Source organism: Sus scrofa, chromosome 1, assembly GCF_054392235.1.
Source record: "Sus scrofa isolate SSC_HxYL_T2T_F1_AM1 chromosome 1, Sscrofa_HxYL_maternal_Yorkshire_Landrace_v2.0, whole genome shotgun sequence".
NCBI lineage: Eukaryota > Metazoa > Chordata > Mammalia > Artiodactyla > Suidae > Sus > Sus scrofa.
In genome coordinates this window covers 112,886,386-112,906,873 of record NC_139383.1, presented here as the reverse complement: position 1 = coordinate 112,906,873, position 20,488 = coordinate 112,886,386, and the positions used below count along the sequence as shown (strand labels likewise).

At 42.8% G+C, this 20,488-nt stretch overlaps 1 long non-coding RNA gene across 1 annotated transcript in view; it reads left to right on the top strand.

The window, feature by feature from the left end:
- Positions 1 to 4,236: 4,236 nt before the first annotated feature.
- LOC106508959 (uncharacterized) overlaps positions 4,237 to 20,488 on the top strand; it is a 98,191-nt gene continuing 81,939 nt past the window's right edge. The window contains exons 1-2 of the long non-coding RNA XR_014809002.1: positions 4,237 to 4,405; positions 7,451 to 7,637. This is a non-coding gene — a long non-coding RNA (uncharacterized LOC106508959). The remainder of the gene's footprint in view (positions 4,406 to 7,450; positions 7,638 to 20,488) is intronic.

Genomic DNA, 20,488 nt, shown 5'->3' with positions numbered 1-20,488 from the left:
CCCAGGGAAATTTACTCAATACTGTGTAATAACCAACACAGGAAAATAATCTGAAAAGGAACTGATTATATGTATATGTATAACAGATATACTTTGCTGTAGGCCTGAAATTAACACAACTTTGTAAGTCAACTATATCCCAATAAAATAAGAAAAAAATCTCTAATGAAAAATTAAAACACAAAGAAAAATTTAGGCTCATAATGATGAGAAGAGGGTGCTAGAGCAGACCCCTGAGCAGTTGGTATCATTTTTGGGGAATGGAGAGGAACTGACTCATCCTTACCAGAATGTGTCTCTCTCTTCTGGGGCCTTGCCTCAAAATGCACATTCCCGCATGCCATTTGCAGCCATTAACATTAGCTGTAATTACTCTCACCATTTAATGAGTTCCTCCTGGGCTCACTGAGAGCTCTCCTCCAGCTCTGAGTCAGGAGGAGCTTTCAGGCTATGTTTTTACCATTATTTCTTAACGAGAATGGTCTCATCTGAGCCATAGCCAGCCCTTCTCATGGTTCCTGCACCCCCTGGATCCCTGTTATACCCAACAAAGCTTTAAGAATTTCACTCTAAACCACCCAAATGAGAGACAGCATTGAGATAAGTGCTTAACACATCTTAGTGGCATAACTTTCTTTGGTTTCCTAGAGGCTTTACTGTTCTCTCTCTCTCTCTCTCTTTTTTTTTTTTTTTGTCTTTTTAGGACTGCATCCACTGCATATGGAAATTCCCAGGCTAGGGGTCGAAATGGAGCTGCAGCTGCCAGCCTATACCACAGTCACAGCAATATGGGATCCAAGCCACGTCTGCGACCTATACCACAGCTCATGGCAATGTTGGATCCTTAACCCGCTGAGCAAGGCCAGGGATTGATCCCGCATCCTCAAGGATACTAGTTTTGTTTGTGACCTGCTGAGCCACAACAGAAACTCTCCCACTGGGCTTAATCTTAAACAAGGCTTTAAAGGAAGAATTTCATATATGAAAGGACATTTTTACATTCTTTTCTCACAGTTCTATCTCTTCTATTCTTTTCCCCCAAAACAAGAGAATATCTCTCTGTTGGTGCTCTTCCCTTTGAAACTGATGGTGGGGCTGTTTCCTGTGGAGCCACGTCTGTCAGTCTGCCATGTATCACAAGTAAAGGCTCTAAGAAAGGAAAACAAAAAAGGGGAGGCACAGCAGTGTCTCTGTCACCTGCCTGATCCTGACAGGCTCCCTTGCCGACTGACTCGCAGTCCTAGTGCCCTGGGCCAAGAGCCAGGGTCTGTAGTTTTTGACTTGGCTCAGGGAGGCCAATATCTTGAGCTGTTGAGTTCTTGGCTCCCTCAAGTGGAATGAGAATTGGATGACTGTCCAACTTTCTTCCTTGGAGCCAAGGCTTGCAGAGATGCTTCTTGACACCTGTGGGAATCAGACAGTGTGAGAAGGCCACGGGGGGCCATGTGGGGCAGGCTCCCAGCTCCCACACTGGCCGGTGCCATCCTCATTTTACCTTTCCTGTCTTGGCGGCCCACATAGAACTGTGTAGGCTTTGGTTCTTTAAAAGTCTGAAAACCTCTGACCAGGATGAGTTCCAGAGCCATGCTGTCCAATATGTTCACCACTTGCCACGAATGACTGCTGAGTACTTGGAAGGTGACTAAGCTGTAGAAACTACTTCTGTTTTCTTCAGGACCCTGGGAGGTCAGATGCTCTCTGAAGACTGTTTGTAAGGTAACCTCGTGGGCTCTGAGTGTGATGGGGGCCTTCGTCTTATTGATTATTTAACCAGACTTCTTTGGTTGACAAATGACTGGTTAGACATGGTTAGTGTGACAGCACTGTTACAGTGAGATAATGTCTGAGCAAATCAATGATTAATAAGCCTCCTCTTCCCCTTGGTTATAAAGAATGCTTCCTTTTCTAATTCCCAGTGCCTGTGCGGAAAGCTTTCCTTCAAGTTTCCTTATGAACATGATTTTGGGAGTTCTGGTTATGACTCCGCAGGGTAAGAACCCGACATAGTGTCTATGAGGATGTGGGTTTGATCCCTGGCCTTGCTCAGTGGGTTAAGGATTCAGCGTTGCCACAAGCTGTGGTGTAGCTCACAGATGTGGCTTGATTCTGGTGTTGCTGTGTCTGCAGCATAGGCCTGCAGCCGTGGCTTGGATTTAACCCCCTTACACAAGAACTTCCATATGCCACAGGTGCAGCAATAAAAAGAAAAAAAAATCATGCCTTTGGGGAGTTCCCTGGTGGCCTAGTTGTTAGGATTTGGCATTGTCACCCCTGCTGTGGCCTGGATTCAATCCCTGGTCTGGGAACTGAGATCCCACATCAAACCACTGCAAGCCATAGCTGAAAAACAGTTTTTTTTGAGGAAAGGATAAAGTTAGAAGAGTAGGATAATATTGTTTTTTAAAAGAAGTTTAATTTTATGCTGTAAGAGTTGAGCAATTTTCAACTGAAGGTGAGCTGATCTGGATGAGAGCAGGTCCTACTGATTACCAGCCACATGACTCTGTGGAGAGTCTCTCTTCTCTGTGGATGTTGGTTTACTCATCTGTACAACGGATGGTACCTGGTCCTGCTTATTGTTTATATTAAAACGCATTTATTATGAACTGAATGTTTGTGTCTCCCTCACATTCATGCCTTGAAGCCCTAACCCCCCAAAGTGACATTTGGAGGTGGGGAGACCTGTGGGAGGTAATTGGGTTTTTATGAATTCCTGAGGGTGCTGCTCCCAGGATGGGATTAGTGTCCTTATAAAAAGAGGAAGAGGAGTTCCTGCCATGGTGCAGCGGGTTAAGCATCTGACCTCAGTGGCTTGGCTGGCTGCAGAGGTGCTGGTTCAATCCCCAGCCCGGTGCAGTGGGTTAGAGAATTTAGCGCTACTGCAGGTATGGCTCAGATTCAGTCCCTGGCCAGGAACTTCAATATGCCTCAGGTGCGGCCATAAAAATTAAAAAAAAAAAAAAAAAAAAAAAAAAAAGAGGATGAGACCAGAGCTCTGTCTCTCTTTACTACAGAAGGATAAAGCAGAGAGGCAGCCAGCTGTTTGCAAACCAGAAGGAGGATCTTTATCAGAACATCAGCATATGATCGCACTCTGATCTCAACCTCATAGATTCCGGAACCATGAGAAATAGGCTGACCCTCGAACAACACAGGAGTTAAAGGCGCCAACCACCAGCACAGTCAAAAATTCATCTACAACTTTTGACACCCCTCAAACTTATCTACTAATAGCCTACTGTTGACCTTACAGATAACATGCACATTTTTTTGTATGTTACATGTATAGCTACATATGCATTCATGACCTAGTTAAGTGGGGTTTTTTGATATTCCTTGGGGACATGGTTTGCCTACATGGTTTTGCAAATTTTTTCAAGGTGTCACAAATCTCTAGAAAATTTTCTAAGATACTTGTTGAAAAAAAATCCACGTATAAATGGCCCCATGCACTGTAAACCCAAGTTGTTCAAGGGTCAACGTAAAAGTTGGTTATTTAAGCTACCCAATCTATGGGATATTGTTCCATCAGCTCGAATGAAGATAATATTTGATAAAGAAACCAGAGAAGGCACAACAGTCTGGTGTTAATTTATTAGAAGAATTAAAGGCACTGGTTTTCCGCCTGTCCTGGGATGCTCGTGGTCTAATCCTGGCTCTGACTCTTTCCAGCTGGGTGATTTTGAAGAAGGCACTAATTCTGAGTCTCTCAAGATTCTTTCTAAGGGTTCTGTGAATTTACAAATAAACTTAACTCCACTGCTTCATATTTTCTAGGTCTCAAAAAGCATACATGTATGTGTGCATTTATTTTAAAGAATGTTATCTTTTAAGTTGCAAAAGCAATATATGCACACCACATAAAGTTCAAAAACTACAAAAGCATAGAAAATAAGAAAATGAAATTCTTTCTCCATTGTTCTAAATCTAATAGCTTAGTGTATTTCCCAGGTACCATTATGCTTATACAAGTCTCTGTGGTTGTATGTAATTTTTACTCCTGGAATCAGATGAATACTTGTTTGCCTGTTACAACTTCCTTTTAAAAAATTTAATGGCATTCCAAAGTTACCTTTTTATATCACTGTCTGTCTATCACGCTATTGTTTCCCTTTAGTATCTACATGATCCATTGCATGGCTGGAGGAGGTCACTGAGAGGATGTAACCACTTGTTAACCCGGAGCTGGAGCCAGCCAATAGGAGGCTCCGAGCCCCGCCCCTGTCTTTGAAATGCAAGCTCCACTCACCATGCCTACAGCAAGGACGCAGGTTTGAGAGACGGTGTGTTAAGATTGTCTGAACTAAGTTTGTGACTGATACCCCATTAAAGCCTCTATAAATTTAAGATTCTGGCAGGAGGGTGTGAAGATGTGCTCACCTTACGGCCACCTAAAACAAGCCTTGTAAGTACATTCCCTTGGTTATCAAATCTGCCCCCTCCCAATTTCCCCACCAATCTGGGGTGATCCGTCTCCTTCTTTGGTCTCTTCCTAACCTCGGGCCGGTTTCACATTTCACCCAGGAAGCTCATGTGGTTGCAAACCAACATGCATACATATTCTTAATTCATTTATTTTAATCCCTTATGAATGAGGATGTTATTTACCCCTTATATATTTTTTCTTACAAGTATAGAGGCAACATGTGCATGTAATAAAAACCATGAGTGGCACAGAAAGGTATGAGATATAAAGCAAAACCTTTCTCCTGACCCATTCCCGTTTTCTCTTCCTCAAATCAAATTCCTTAGAAGTGACCACTTTTAATAGATTGTAATTTTGTTCTTCTGCTGGTTATTATGGTAACTATTTTATTTTTTATTTCATTTTTTTGCTTTTTAGGGCTGCACCCTCGGCATATGGAGGTTCCCAGGCTAGGGGTTGAATTGGAGTTGTAACTGCTGGCCTGCACCAGCACCAACCTCATGGTTCCTGGTTGGCTTCGTTAACCACTGAGCCAGGACGGGAACTCTGTAACTCTAAATTGTGTACTTCTGGGGAATTCCCATCTGGACGCAGCTGAAACAAATCCGACTAGGAGCCATGAAGTTGTGGGTTAGATCCCTGGCCTCGCTCAGTGGGTTAAGTATCCTGTATTGCCGTGAGCTGTGGTGCAGGTCAGCAGTTACAGCATCAGTTTGACCCCTAGCCTGGGAACCTCCATATGCTGCGGATGCAGCCCTAAAAAGACAAGAAATGAAAAATAAAAAAAGTATATTTCTGTAACTATTTATTGTCAACTTTAGACAGTATCTGTTGACTGGCTACTATAAAAAAATCAGAGATCTAAAATTCAGTAGCATGGTGATAATGACAATTTCTTAGAATATGTGTGTGTATATCCTGATATAATATTTGGTTGTATTATAACAGTTATTGATAGGATCCTTAGAAATGATAATTTCCCTTTATTTCAAAGACTTCTAATGCTGATGGAGTTGGAGGGTGGGGATTAGTTCAGTCTGCTATTATTTTAGGAAACTTGTTACGTGAGGGAATTTGTGTAGTATCAGTTTTGTATATATTTTTATAGGGACCCAGCTTTGTCTTGGAGTTATTGGAGGGCATTTTGAAGACAGGGGGTCCATGTTTCAATCAGTGTGCTGCTGGGAGAACTGACAAGAGTGTTGGCATACACACTAGACCTAGAATCCATTGGTGGGTAGCTAATTCAAGACAAATTTAGACAGACTTCTCTATCAAACTTCTAAAGGTTCAGTCGTCTGAACAAAGGATGCAGGTTGTAGGCTCAGGTGTACTGGGGTCAGTGTGAGATGGTTAATGGAGTAGTCCTGGGTCAGAGACCAGAGAGACAGCTGAAGCCAATTTGGTTTTAGGGTAGGCGTGTCCTCTGATATTGGTGGTGGCAAGGGCTTATAATACACGCATTGATGGACTTAGAGTTTCCAATAGGATTTTCTACAGAAAAACTCTTAAAATGTTTTCTGTATTAAAAACAAAAACGAAAAACAAACACCTTAAATTACTGTGCTCATGCTAAGGTTGGAATTGACAAAAATTAAAGTAAGCTGCTACTCTGATCTTACTACTATTAAGGACTATATTTGAAGACAAGTCAAAGTAGAAAAGCGGTGATAGATGGAAGAGTACTCAGATGGATGTTCTATCAGATTATGAGGAGGGATGGTGCACTTATTAGGCAGGTGTAATGAATTAACACTGCCCTTAGGGCCATTCCTTCAACCACGCAGCACTTATCAGCATTATAGATTTCATCAGTGTGCGTGTGCGAACTATGCCATTGTGACCTAAATGAAAACACCTGGGAGCAGCTTAGTAAGAAGCTAGAAAGTTGGGTCTTGTTAATCTGCTGGATTACCCAGTGCGGGTCCCCAGATGGTGCAGACCCTGGAGGTGGAATAAGGTACTGGAGACCCGGGTGGAAGGAAGTTATGAAAGGGCTCTGCCCCCTTGCTTCCCAGGCATGTGAGGCTCTCTACAGCCCTAAGGGAAGCTTGGATAGGATTTAGTGGGACCATTCCTAATAGCCCATGGGGTCTGGCTCCCCTGGGCCCAGGACCCACATATGGTGAGGTCTTGAAAGTGGCGGACCTTTTTTGGGTAGTTGTATTTGGATGACATATCAGCCATCGGAATAGAGTGACAGCCTGTCTTAAGAATGAGGCACCAAGGTTAGTCCTTGAGGTCACGAGGAGTAAAGCTCTGAAAATAGAGGTGGTGGTAGTTGTGGGGGTAGGAGAGTGTAGACTAGGGATTCTCCAAATGTGCTTCCCAGACCAGCAGCATGAGGATCACCTGGAAACTTGTTAGAAATTGCACATCTGAAGTTCCTGTTGTGGCTCAGTGGTAAGGAACCCGACTAGTATCCATGAGGATGCTAGTTCAATCCCTGGCCTCGCTCAGCCCTTTAAGGATCTGATGTTGCTGTGAACTGTGGTATAGATTTGCAGATATGGCTTGGATCTGGTGTGTTTGTGGCTGTGGCTTAGGCTGGTAGCTGTAGCTCTTTTTCGACCCCTAGCCTGGGAACTTCCATATGTTGTGGGGGTGGCCCTAAAAAGCTCCCCCCACAAAGCAAACCTTCAGGTATCCTCCAGACCTACTAAATCAGAAACTCTGAGAGGGGGCCCAGCAACCTGTGTTTTAACACACTATCCAGGTAATTGTGATGGCCAAGTTTTTAAACTATTGCTGTAGATAAACTAGCTGCCTGTTGATTAATTTGCTATTACCCCTGGCATTGATGCAAGACCAAATTTGGGTCAAAAATCCTAGATAAATGAGTCCTAAATTTCTTGCAAACCTTTTGCTTTTGAAGAAAACTTGCTATTTTCTCTACTACATAAAAGTATTAATTGAGACGTTTCAATATGCTTGGCAGTGTGCTTAGTATTTTAGCTACCTTATTTCCTTTCATTTTCCCATCCTCTCTATTAATTAAGTGCCATTTTTATTTCCATTTTACAGATGAAGAGGCAGAGGATTTAGAATCTCATTAAGGGTATTGGAGCTAATAAGTGGCAGAGCTTAAGTTGGAATCCAGGGAATTTCACAAAATGAGCTTGGCTTTCTTAACTGCTAAGTTGTATTCTATGGATTCTTAATTTCCCATTGCACCATCCTGTGTGAAGAACATCGGACCATGCCTGGTTTGGTAATGTATATTGATTATGGTTTTCTTGCTATGGGTATAATGCAAAACTGGTATTTTGCGGGTCATTCCTATCTCACTGAATCTCTTTAGAGTCAACAATTTCTACATACTTGTATGCAGTTGAGCTCAGAGTTTAATGCTAAGTGGACTTCATACAGACAATGTTTTAATCTTGCACTTGCTAAATTTATGCTTTTGTATTACACCTGTAAATCTTTCCTTGTCACGATGTGAATAATTTACCATTTTCCTCTCAAGGATTTCCTTGTGTTGGTATCTCCTATTACATTTTAGGACAATGGTAAACATAATGAGACTAGGTGATTTTAAATCAACTCCAATGTTGTTGCAAGATAAACATCTGATTATTCTTTTTTTTTCCTCATGGTGAGTTTTCTGTAATTGGAAATGGTGCGGTAATGTTATTTTAAATTCCAAGTGGGAAAATGTTTCTATAGTGTAAAAGTCCCCTCTTTTGTGTGTATGAGTGATTGGGTGTGGGTCAAAGAGACTTGGAACATTAATTTTAATTCAGAAGTGGTGCCAGAGAGACAAGTTAATTTTCTAAACCAGCCTGGTGAGAGCTGGAGCTTGGAAAATGCATTCAAGGAAAAATGTCTTGTACTTTGCTAGAACAATTCTGAGGTAATAGGCTCAGGACTAACTGGCCACCAAGGTTTAGTGATGTTTCTAGAGCTGTGGCTGATTGGCCTGAAAGACCCCCAATTCCACATCTTGCTGATTCTAAAACAAGTCATTTTGTCACATTTTAAAGTTTATGAAATCAGAATGGACTTTTTAGTTGGTAAATAGATGATAGGATGTTAATATGAAAGGTTTTAGCTGAAGCTAGAGTGGAAATTATGTTGTCAAAGAAGGTGGTAGCAGAAGGCATCGTGACTCTTTATATTTAAATTTTTTTTAACTTTTTTTTTTTTTTTTTTTGGTCTTTTCTAGGGCCATACCCATGGCATGGAGTTTCCCAGGCTAGGGGTCCAATCAGAGCTGTTGCTGCCGGCCAACACCAGAGCTGCAGCAATGTGATATCAGAGCCATATCTGCGACCTACACCACAGCTCACGGCAATGTCAGATCCTTAATCCACTGAGCGAGGCCAAGGATCAAACCCAAAACCTCATGGTTCCTAATCGGATACATTAACCACTGCACCACGACAGGACCTCCTTGTTATTTTATTTTTAACGGTGGCAAAACATACATGTATGAAATTTACCATCTTAATCATTTTACGTTTACAGTTGAGTGATACATTCACATGGTTGTGCTCCCATCATCATGTACCTTCAGAACTTTTTCATCTTCCCAAACTGAAGCTGTGCACCCTTTGAGCAATGACTCCTCCTTCTTCCCTCTCTTCCCTCCCTCAAGCCCCAGGAACTACCATTCTGGCTGTATGAATTTGTCTCTTTTAGGTAACTTCTAAGGAATCATACAGAATTTGTCTTGGTGTTACTGGCTTGTTTTATTTTGTATAATGCCCTTAAGATTTGCCTATGTTGTAGCATATATTAGAATTTCCTTCCTTCTCCAGGCTAAATAATATTTTGGGGGTGTATATACCCCATTGTAAAAATCCATTCATCTGTTGATGGACACTTGGGTTGCTTCCACCTTTTGGCTATTGTAAATAATGCTGCTGTGAACATGGGTGTGTAAATCTGTGTTTGAAAACTTGCTTTTGATTCTTTTGGGTATAGTGGAAGTGGAATTATTGGATCACATGGTCATTATATTTTTAATTATTTGAGAAAGCATCATACAGTTTTCCATGATGACTTCACCATCTTGCTAACAGTGCACAGATGTTCCAATTTCTCCTCATCTTCACCAACACTTGTTATTTTCTGTGGTGTGTTTTTTTTGTTGTTTGTTTTTTTAGTAAACATCCTGAGGGGAGTGAGGTGGAGGAATTAGGACTCTAAATGACTTTACTCACAGAGAGGGTGTAATAAAAGTGTAGGGGTTGACTATTGGGGATGGCTTAAGGAGAGAATGTCAGTGGAGAGAGCTTCTGATTTGATCCAGTGAGGAGGACAAGTCAATGTAAAACCCATGGAGAGGTGTAAGTTGTGCTTTCTCTGTTTTCCAAAGTCTAAGGGAACCCCTTGGAGATGTAACACATAAATCTGCCAGCTGGCCTTGGATAGTTGATACCTGTTATAATGGTATTTCATGCTGGAATTTTCCTGGTCCTTTCTTCCCTTTCCTCTTCTCACTTAAACGCTGGAAGAGTTGAAAACTGCCATTAGCAAATTGTAGGGGGGAGTAGAAGGTTAGGCTGGAAAAGAAAGACAAAGCAGCTGATGACACTCCATTGCCTCCTTGCTTCCCATCAGCGATGGGCATAGAGAAAGAAGGTAAGATGTTTTGGCTTTGTATCAAGACCAAGTTTTGATGATGATGTGGGACTGAATATTTTAATTGCCAAGTTGAAATTGTCTCCCCCCTACCTAAAGTGTTTGGTGGACTTTTTAAATGACCCCTAAAGGAACCAGAGAATTCATAGAGCCAACTTACTTTGACCCAGGGCAGTATGTAGTCCCATGGAGCACATTTTATGGGACAGAGAAAGATTAAATGGCTTTTATGATGCTATATGGTGGCTTGGGTTTATTCAGTGAAAGGGTTAAATGCACATGTAGTATGGTTGTGTCTTTGCCAACCAAACCTCTGCCCAATGGTAACTGAAATGATAGTGAATTTTCCTTGGAAAATTGAGAGGTAGAGGGAGACTTTGAGGCTTGTTAGGACATTTCGAAAGAGAGAAGGCTCCAGAGTTATAATGTTCAGCTGTGGTCTGTTTAGCCTTGGGAAGACGTGAGCTCCTTTAACGGGAAGCATCTGAGTAGAAGAAATGGGACAATCTGTTAGAGCTGAAGGAGAGATTGGATGGGGTCCTTCTCACGAGTCCCTCCAAGACAGCAGGATTGTGTGGTTTCAAGTTGTTTGGTTTTGAGTTTGATCGACGTCCTGGACACCATTTTTTTCTTAACTACATGCTGATAAGTTCTCTCTCTTTTTTTCCCTGAGAGTCTTAAATATACTGCTCAATTGGGGTTTCTTTAGTAATGAACACCTAAGTGTAAGAAGATAAAAGCTTTGCCATTTATTCCAGACTCAGTGAACATCGCATTGATAGATGTTTGCCATGTTAAAATAGCTACTGACAAAAAAGTGATTATAGTTTGAAAATATTTTTGTTTCTGTTATACTCCAGGAAGGCTCCCAAATTGTTTTGGAATGCAGTGTTCAAGTTGGTTATTCAGCATCCACTAGGTAGCAGTCATTGTGTAGCCCTGGCAGAGACATTTATTTTAGGAAAGCAGTGCTTTGCTATTTAGTTATTACTTTTGTCACTAATTTTTCCAGCATTCTAGTTATCCTTGACCCTACTAAAGCTGCATTCATCTCAGCTCCATATTCCACCCGTTTTAACTGGATTTTATCAGTAGTTAATGGGAATACATCAAACTGGCTTAAATAGTAAGAAAGATTATTTTCTTTTAAAAACAAAATAATATCCAGAGGTAGGGTGGCTCCAGTCGTTGCACTGCAGAGCAAGTTGTGTTTCTCGGTGCTTTGCCTGGGTTGGCCAGTGACAAGATGGCAGCCAAAGTTGCAGCAGTACGTTCCTTAATGGCCATTGCTAGGAAAGGAAGGGAGATACTTGTCTCTTCCTTAAAATTAGGAACAATTCTTTGTGAAGTGCCTCCTCCTTTACACCACCTGAGCTGACTTCCTCATCCATCTCATTGGCTGGAATTAGTGATAGATTCAGAACTGAAAGCTGGCAAGGGTCAGGATACTACTATGATGACTTAGTCAGGGTCCATTCAGTGTCACTTTCTCCTGAGCCTCTGGGCCGATGGAAGGAAGGACCTATGCCAGCCAGGACTCTGTTAGAAAGGAGGATTAGTGGAATGGATACTGTGTAAGCAGCCAGTCATGTGTATTCTAAAAAAGTGGACTTTCAGAGAAATGCCTATGACCATCATTGGTTAAAATACATTTTTTTTTCAAATGAAAAAAATCTTTGTTGTATCCTAAATCATATGAAAGCTAGAAGGAACTTGAAATATTGTCTAGCCCAAACTCTTTTATTTTGTGACTGAAGCTCAGAGAATAATTTCCAAAATCCTGCTTAGTAGAAACTACAATAGAAAGTTCCGGTATAATTATAAAGTTATTAGAATAACTGTTTTTGTTACTCTATAAGGAGGTTTCTTTTGATCGCGGCAGAGGGTTAGACACTGAATTGAAGCTGAAGGATAGAAGAAGAGCATTTTAGAAGGAAAGATGTCACCATGGTGTAGACTGTGGAAGGATTTGAACCTGGGCTTCTGTGTGTGCAGCCAACTTTATCAGTGAAGGATCAGATGGGAAATATTTCAGGCTTCACCAGCCAGATAGTTTCCGTTACAACTGTTAAACTCTGTCATTGCAGTATGAAATCAGCTGTAAACAATATACAAATGGGTGTGATTGTGTTCCAACAAAAAGTTATTTACAAAAGTAGGAAATAGGCAGAGTTGAACTGGTGGTCTGTATATGCTTCCAAAGGATTGATGTTCTGGTTGTAGTTCTAGAACAAGAGGTGTTTTGAGAAGAGCCCCTTCAGATGAGTTTCAGATGAGGCTCAAGTATTCATATTTTTCCTAAACTCAAAGTCACAGGTGCAGCCTTCCACTTTGTTTACATGATGTGGAAACGACTTTTTACCCAATTTATCATGACGACTGGTACAGTCACTATCTTAAGCAGATTCTCAGTTTATTTCACTGAACTGATGGGTCAAGCAGTCAAAATAGTGTGCTTTGGCCAAGGTATAACCTTGGTATAATTTAATAGAAAATCCTCCGGGAACAAATCTACCTGAAAGTTAGTTTACTTGCAATATACATTGCTCACTGAGCCTTCTATGAGAGAACATCTAATTAAATCACACTCCGAATGAGGGCACAGCTTGGCTTGGAATTAATTTAACCAAATAATTAGGAAGCTTGTAAAATTGTTGCAGCAATCGGTAACAGGAAGTCATTTGCAAATTGCCTAAGCAGTCATCTTTTGGGAGATACCGGTCAACTATTTTTGGCTGAGAAGTCGCATGATGGGTACATGACCTGAAGTCTCAAGAAGGGGACAGTGATTTGTATTCAGGAAAACTGCTTTTTAGACCTCTCAGTCTGTGAGTCTGTTAAAGACAGCTACTGCTTGTTTTCACTTATAGGTGGAATGTGAAAAAGAAAACAAAACAGAAACAGACTCAAAGAGAGAGAGAGATACAGGTTGTGAGAGGGGAGGGGCCAGGGAATGGGCAAAATAGGTGGAAGGGATTAAGATATACAACCTTCTAGTCAAAAGATAAAAAAGGCATGGGATGTAATATATAGCACAGGGAAAATAATAATACTGTAGTATCTTTGTATGGTTCGTAGTGTATAAAAATATTGAATCATTATCTTGTATACCTGAAACTAATATCATAAGAAAACTATACTTAAAAAAGAAATCTGGAGTTCCCGTCGTGGCGCAGTGGTTAACGAATCCGACTAGGAACCATGAGGTTGTGGGTTCAGTCCCTGCCCTTGCTCAGTGGGTTATTGATCCGGCATTGCCGTGAGCTGTGGTGTAGGTTGCAGACGCGGCTCGGATCCCGCGTTGCTGTGCCTCTGGCGTAGGCCGGTGGCTACAGCTCCGATTCCACCCCTAGCCTGGGAACCTCCATATGCCGCAGGAGCGGCCCAAGAAATAGCAACAACAACAACAACAACAACAACAAACAAAAAAAGACAAAAAAAAAAAAAGAAATCTTTCAGAAATAAGCACAAAATCTCTGTTCCATTTCTGGGAGCAATCAGTGAGATTGTGCATAACTGTTTTGATTGAACTGTTTCGACTTGTTGGATAGAAACACCTAATGACTTTACCTTTGCAATTTCAAATTGTGTCAGTCAGACTTCTCTTTCCTGTTAGGAAAGCGTTAATAACAATTTGGGCTAATTCCCTACTTTTCAGTTACTTCTGGAAATTAAAATAGTCTCATTCCTCTTCTTAAGATTTTTTCTGTTCTTTCTAAAACCTCCATTGCACATTGATTTCAGGGCTTCCTCACTTTCATTTGCCTCCAAACCCAGCAAAGACTGGAAACTAGGGGTGTAGTTTGCTCTTGTACCAACCCTTTAGTCTGTGCTTTCCCTCTGGTGCCTGGGTGTTGAGGTGCTAGAAGGAAGAGCCATCTTCTCCTATAACTGCTGTTGGAGAAGTTACTCTTAAATGTGGTATTGGAAATTGCTGTTTCATTGTGTGAATAGGGTCATAACGGAGGTGACCAGGTAACTTCCTCCAACTAGTCTGTGGCTTCATCTCTGCTATCTGCCTGGCTATGAAATCTCTCTGCAACCACAGGCTTGTTCTCTCAGGGGGCATCCTTTGGTTCTTCAAAGTCTTCAAGGTAACCTCCTCTTGTAAAGCCCCCCAGTGTGAGAGACCTGACTGAAGCTTAACCTTTTTCTTGCTGACTTCCAGCCCCCACTGTGGGCATCCACCTTGTGGCCTGTTGCTGCTGTCTTCCTTCTGCCTAGGAGGAAGTGCCTACTTCAGGGACATGTGACCAGTGAAGCTGTACTGTGCCTGTGCTCAGAAGGGCCCCACCCTTGGAATGTAATGCCCTGGGATGCCATCTTGACATTCTTAATTATTTTATCTTTGAATTTGTGTTTTGGAAGTGAAGTTATATGTTTTCGGGACTTAAAGCCTTGGCCCCTGCACAGACATATATCTTGCTGCCTCCTCGCCTCTCTCAGAGGCCCTTTGCCTGCTTCTTCATTCACTGGGCCCTGCTTGGCTTCCTCATCCTTGTCTTGCAACTCTTTTGCCCTTGGCAAAATGCCCTGTGTGTGTGGCCTGTGTAGGGACTTGGGCATGGGAGGCTTGGATTGGTACATGCCCTGCTGTGTCTTGGGGCAAAACAAGGAGACATCTGTTCCATTCTGTAGGCAACTCAGCGAGCCTCTTGCCTACCCCTAATCCAAATACCAGTGTCATCCTGGCAGGAAGGTTGCAATGCCTGGGGACTTTCTTCTATCATGAGTTGGGGTGGTGGGCCTGTGGAGAGGGGAGCCTGATTTTTCTGCTCCTGGCTAGGATCCCACATTTTCATTTTGCACTGGGCCTCCCAAATTGCTTATCTAGAGCTGCTAAGGTTCCTCTGGGGAGTGTAGACCAAATAGCTTAAGGCACTTGACCACTTTACCTACAGCCAGGTGCTCTCCTTGTTCATAAAGATGGTGGGATGAAGGCATCCCCCTGGCACTCCCTCCCCTTGCCCTCTTTCTGATGATTGATTAGCCATCCTGCTGAGTGACTCACCAGCTTTCAGATAACCACCAGCCCTAACCTGATGGTGAGGTGTTTAGAAGTCTCCTCCCCCTGTCCATAATCTCATAAGGGGGGTTGGGAGGGTTCAAAAATCCCACTCACCTTCCTAGGTGGGAGTCAGTTGCCCTTCACAATGTTGAAGCGACTCCCCAACCCCAGATGTCCTTTCTCCAAGTCCTCTTTGGTTTTTCAGTGGCAAAGGCTGAGGAGCCTTGCTAGCCTTTTGGATCCTGAGGGAACCCGGGACTCGTTTCAGTCTGGGTCTTTCTTTGACCTCCACCCTGGAGAATTTTCGAGATTTTGTTCTTAGCTGTGTACTGACTCTGCTTTAATCTCCATTCTTTTCATTTTCTGTGGTAAAAAAACCTGTCCTTGAGGACCTCCCCCTTCTCTGTTAACAAGTGTTCACATGGACCCTCAGCTATAAATGAACTTGGGAAGTGCTGCATATGTTCTTTTTTTTTTTTTTTTTCTCCAACTAGCAGTCATAGCCTGTTAATTATTATTTTTTTGCCACGCCTGCAGCACGTGGAAGTTCCTGGGCCAAGAATCAAACCCTTCCTATAACAGTGATCTCAGCACAGCAGTGACAGTGCCAAGTCCTTTATGGCTATGCCACCGGGGAGCTCCTGCATGCCTCCTTATATTCCATTTCACCCTTCTTGAACAGCTGCCAAACTGCCTCTTCCTCTTTAGTATGTGGCTTAAAATTTCTATCCTTTTTCTCTTAACATTGTGTGTGTGTGTGTGTGTGTGTGTGTGTGTGTGGCGGGGGGGAACTCCTGTCATCCTTTTTCTAAGGGTTTCTAACACTTTGACTAACACTGAAAACTCAGCTTTAGTTTTCTGATGGGCAAGGTAGGAAAAGTAAAAATCAATCCCATTCATTTTACATGGCATTGGTGAGAAACCAATAGGATGATAATTGTAAAACCTTTAAAATTCGAAGAGCTCTACAAGTTTGAGATAGCCATATTCTGAATCTAAGTAAAGACAAACCCTACACACCAATGGCTTTCCTGGGGCAACAAATTTGATGATGGGGGTCAAGCCCAACCCAAGTCACAAAAGCCATTCAGGCTCTGGATTTACAAAGTGAAGTTTAATTAAAGTAAGCATTTCTTGGTGACATGGTGGCAATCTGGATGGGAGGCTTTGTGGCTCTGCAGATGGAAGGGCTGGCACCGTGAGGAAAGGGGGCTGGTTTATAAAACTGAGGTAAAGGCATTTGAAGCAACAGAACTAGGTGCTTTTATGTTCTGAGAACCTTGGTGTGATTTAAATTGGGTACCTTTGAAGCCTGCCTGCTTTTTCTGTTGGCAGCTATACTGTTGCTTTGGTCCTTTCTAGAGTTGCTTCTCCAAGGAGTTCATTTGTACTCCACTTTTCTCTCATTATTCTTCTGTTCTCTTTTCCTTAAAAAAAAATAAAGAAAAAAACCTCTCAACTCCTGATAAGTGCTTCTTTCCTCGCTGTTGAGGTGTGCTGTGGGCTGGACACCTGCCCAGCCTCCAGCTGTTCAGAGTCTGGACAGCAGATGATGCCAGCATCAGGATGACTTCTCAGGGCTCTGCTCCTCTGCTCTTGTTTACCAGCTTCACATCCCATCTGGTTTTGCTGATGGGAACCTTGACACCACCTCCAAAACTGGAAATGAAGCAATTTTGGTCTGAAGATAAGGAAGATAGCAGGCAGAAGCCTGTTGGGGAAATGTCATATTGGCTGCTTCAAAAGGAAAAATGGGGAGCTCCCGCTGTGGCACAACAGAATGGGCAGAGTCTTCAGAGCACTGAGATGTGGGTTCGATCTCTGGCCTGGCATAGTGGGTTAAAGATCTGGCATTGCCACAACTGTGGCTTGGTTCGAGGCTGGGGCTCGGATCTTATCCCCTGTTCTGGGAGCTCCATGTGCCTCAGGGTGGCCAAAAAAAAAGGGAGGGGCGGGGGGAGGAAAAGAAAAAATGGGCAGGAACCAGGGATGTGTTTGCCTGTCTGTTGCTACATTGGGTGGCCTTCCTGAGGGGACACATCTAGGGGTGACCTTTGACTGCAGCAACTCCTTTCTCCCCCATTGGGTAAACATAGACTGAAGGACATCCTTGAGGTGTGACTCTTCTCCAGGATGGGTTTTGAATATTAATTGACAGTAGATTGTGTTTAGACATAATAAGTCCAGCTTCACCCCAACAGGACAGTTGGGGTCAGTTTGTTCCGTTAGTATGTGGCATATAAAAATCATAACCCTGTGCTTTTCTTAGTTCCCAAAGGGTTCGTATATGTATGATGTAAACCTCCACAAATCCCCATAATCCACCCAGGACAAGGGATAACAATCATGTAATAGTAGCTAAACTTCCTTCTGGCTTTTCATTATACTTACTGTGAGTTTAAGCTTACATTTGTTAAAGTGAGTCCTCAGCAGTGCATGGCGTGTCTTCAGTACAACAGATGGATTTTGTTGTATGTATGTTCATCCAGTGCTAAGTGCCCTGCATTGCTCTGCATACCTTAGACATTAACTCATTTAATTCCCATAACAACCTCAGGGGCCAAGTATTACTATTATCCTCATTTTATACAGATGAGGAGAATGTAGCACAGAGAAGGTGAGTTACTCTATCAAGGACATGAGCTGGTAAGCGGCAGAACCAGGATTTGACAGTAGGCTGTCTTGCTTCAGGAGTAGGTTGGGACTGGCCACGGTGCTCACGGAGGTCACTATGTGCTTGACTTGGTATGTTTTAGGCATGGTCCTCACAGAGGGCTACCTGCTGCCGCTTTCCTTTTGCTGCACTAGGTCTCTACTCATCTGTTCTCTCTGGGACTGCCTTGGAGAGGCTTCCCTGTGGATTGCATCCTGGGCTTCCTTGCCTTCAATGCCCATTTGGGTTTGGCCAGTGGAAGGCACCAGAAGGAGAGAGGCTGGTGTGTATCTGACCTGGTGGCTGCATCCTTAGGGGGTGGCTCCAGTTCTCTTTGGGTCTGGTAACACCACCATCTCTATCTTTATTTAAGCAGAGGGGGATAAAAATGTCCAGTCTGGAGTTCCCATCATGGCACAACAGAAATAAAAGTGACTAGGAATCATGAGGTTGAGGGTTCGATCCCTGGCCTAGCTCAGTGGGTTAAGGATCTGGTGTTGCTATGAGCTGTGGTGTAGGTCAAAGATGTGACTCAGATCTGGCATTGCTGTGGCTCTGGCATAGGCCGGCAACAACAGCTCTGATTAGACCCTTAGCCTGGGAACCTGGATATTCCATGGTGTGGCCCTAAAGGGACAAAAGACAAAAAGACAAAAAGACAAAAAAAAAAAAAAAAAAAAAAGGTGCAGTCTGTGCTGTCCTGGGGCCTTGCCAACATAGGGAGGTTCTCTGAGCCCTGCCTGCATCTTTGTAAAAAGCCCTTCCTTCATTAACACTTGGAGTCTATTCTTTGTGCGGGAATTCTAAGACATACAGGCTTCCTCTGAGAATTTATAGTCTCCTGCTGGAGTTTCCAGGACTCAAAAACACTTGATATTTTTAGAAAAATTTTATGAAAGATAAATGAAAAAAAGTTAAAATTCAGGGAAGAGCCGGGCAGGCCTATCTTTGTGGCTTAGGAGAGACGATAATAATAATCCAATACTTATAAGAAGGCTTCTGATTTTCCAGGTGCTTTTAGATAGATTTCTTAATAACACCCTTCACAAATGCTGGGTTGCATGTGCCCCACCGAGGACTCGATCTAAGTTATTTAATTCTCAGAACAGTCTGAGGAAGCAGGCTTCCTCCTTAACTCTGGTCATGTTGCAGATCAAGAAGCAGAAATTGAGAGAACTGAAGCGGCCTGTTCGAGGCTGTGTGCGTAATAAGTGGTATGTGTGGGTTGTACAACCAGGTGGCTGACACTGGGGTCTGGGCTCTCAAGCATTATATTTATGCCTCCTGTGTCTGCTTTTGTTCTTGGAGCAGCTTGGGAAGTAGGTCAGGCAGGTGTTCTTTTCTCACCTTTATTGCAGTTGAGGACACTGAAGCACAGTTACAGACCTAATTAGTCTCTACAAGAAATGGCAGGACTGGTGGTATTGGGAGATGTTGCTGTGGAAATCAGGTTGCCTTTGAAGCAGCTTTGCTTTGTGCAAAGAATGTTACACTGGGACTTAAGAGATCTGGGTTGAAGTTTTGACTGTGCTGTCCTAGTTACTTGACCTTGAGCAATTCTTACTCTGAGGTCCTGTGTCTTCATTAGCGAAATGGGAGAAATAACTCCTCCTTCACAGTGTAGAGGAGGACGATATAAAGTAATGACCTAATAGTGTTTATCACAGTAATTGTTTAATATGTGCTTTAAAAAATGTCCATATGGGGAGTTGCCATCATGGGTCAGCAGGTTATGACCCAACTAGTATCCATAAGGATGGTGGGTTTGATCCCTGGCCTTGCTTGGTGGGTTAAGGATCCAGCATTGCCATGAGCTATGGTGTGGGTTGCAGAGGTGGCTTGAATCACACATTGCTGTGGTTGTGGTGTAGGCCAGCAGATGCAGCTCTGATTCAATCCCTAGCCTGGGATCTTCCATATGCCATGGGTGTGGCCCTAAAAAGCAAAAAAAAAAAAAAAAAAAAAAAGGTGTGTGCAGGCATCATCAGAGGGTGGAGCTGTGAAGTGAGGGATGGACTGGAAGCAGAGGCTGTTGGCCTCCTGCCCCCTTGCTGGTTCTTCGGAAGTGGAGTAACTTGAGTGAAGTTGGCTGTGGGCAGGCCGGGCCCCTGTCCAGCCCAGGGCACTCACTAAACATCTGTTCTATGTTATTGAAGAATTCATATTTGATATCAATCTGAGGGCTTTCTTTTGGTGATATGCTTGAGAGTAAAAACTAAATACAATTCCAACAGTACATGGCCACAGACACCTTGAGGCAAAACTTTCTTGGGTAGAACATTTGACTTGTTCCCATGTGGACAGTGATTTAATAATCAGGATAACTGTATCTGTTACGTTGAGGCCTTTATCTGGGTGGTTTTAGTGTCTATTAAGTGCTTTGAAATGTGAGGCCTTTTTTTTTTTTTTTTTTGAGGACCACACCCATGGCATATGGAGGTTCCCAGGTTGGGGGTATAGTCGGAGCTGTAGCCACCAGCCTACGCCACAGCCATAACAATGCCAGATCCGAGCCTCGTCTGCTACCTATACTACAGCTCATGGCAACGCCAGATCCTTAACCCACTGAGCGAGACCAAGGATCAAAACCACAACCTCATGGTTCCTAGTCAGATTTGTTTCCACTGTGCCATGACAGGAACTCCTGTGAGCCCTTTTTTAATCATCCTGACAGGTAGTAACTTCTCACCCCTCTGAGCTATTGCAGAACTTACCAAGTGTACCATTTCTCTGAATGTGCCATTTCTGGTTTGAAAACAGTTGTTTGCATATTTTTTCCTCTTCATATTAAGTGCTTATAATATATGTATAT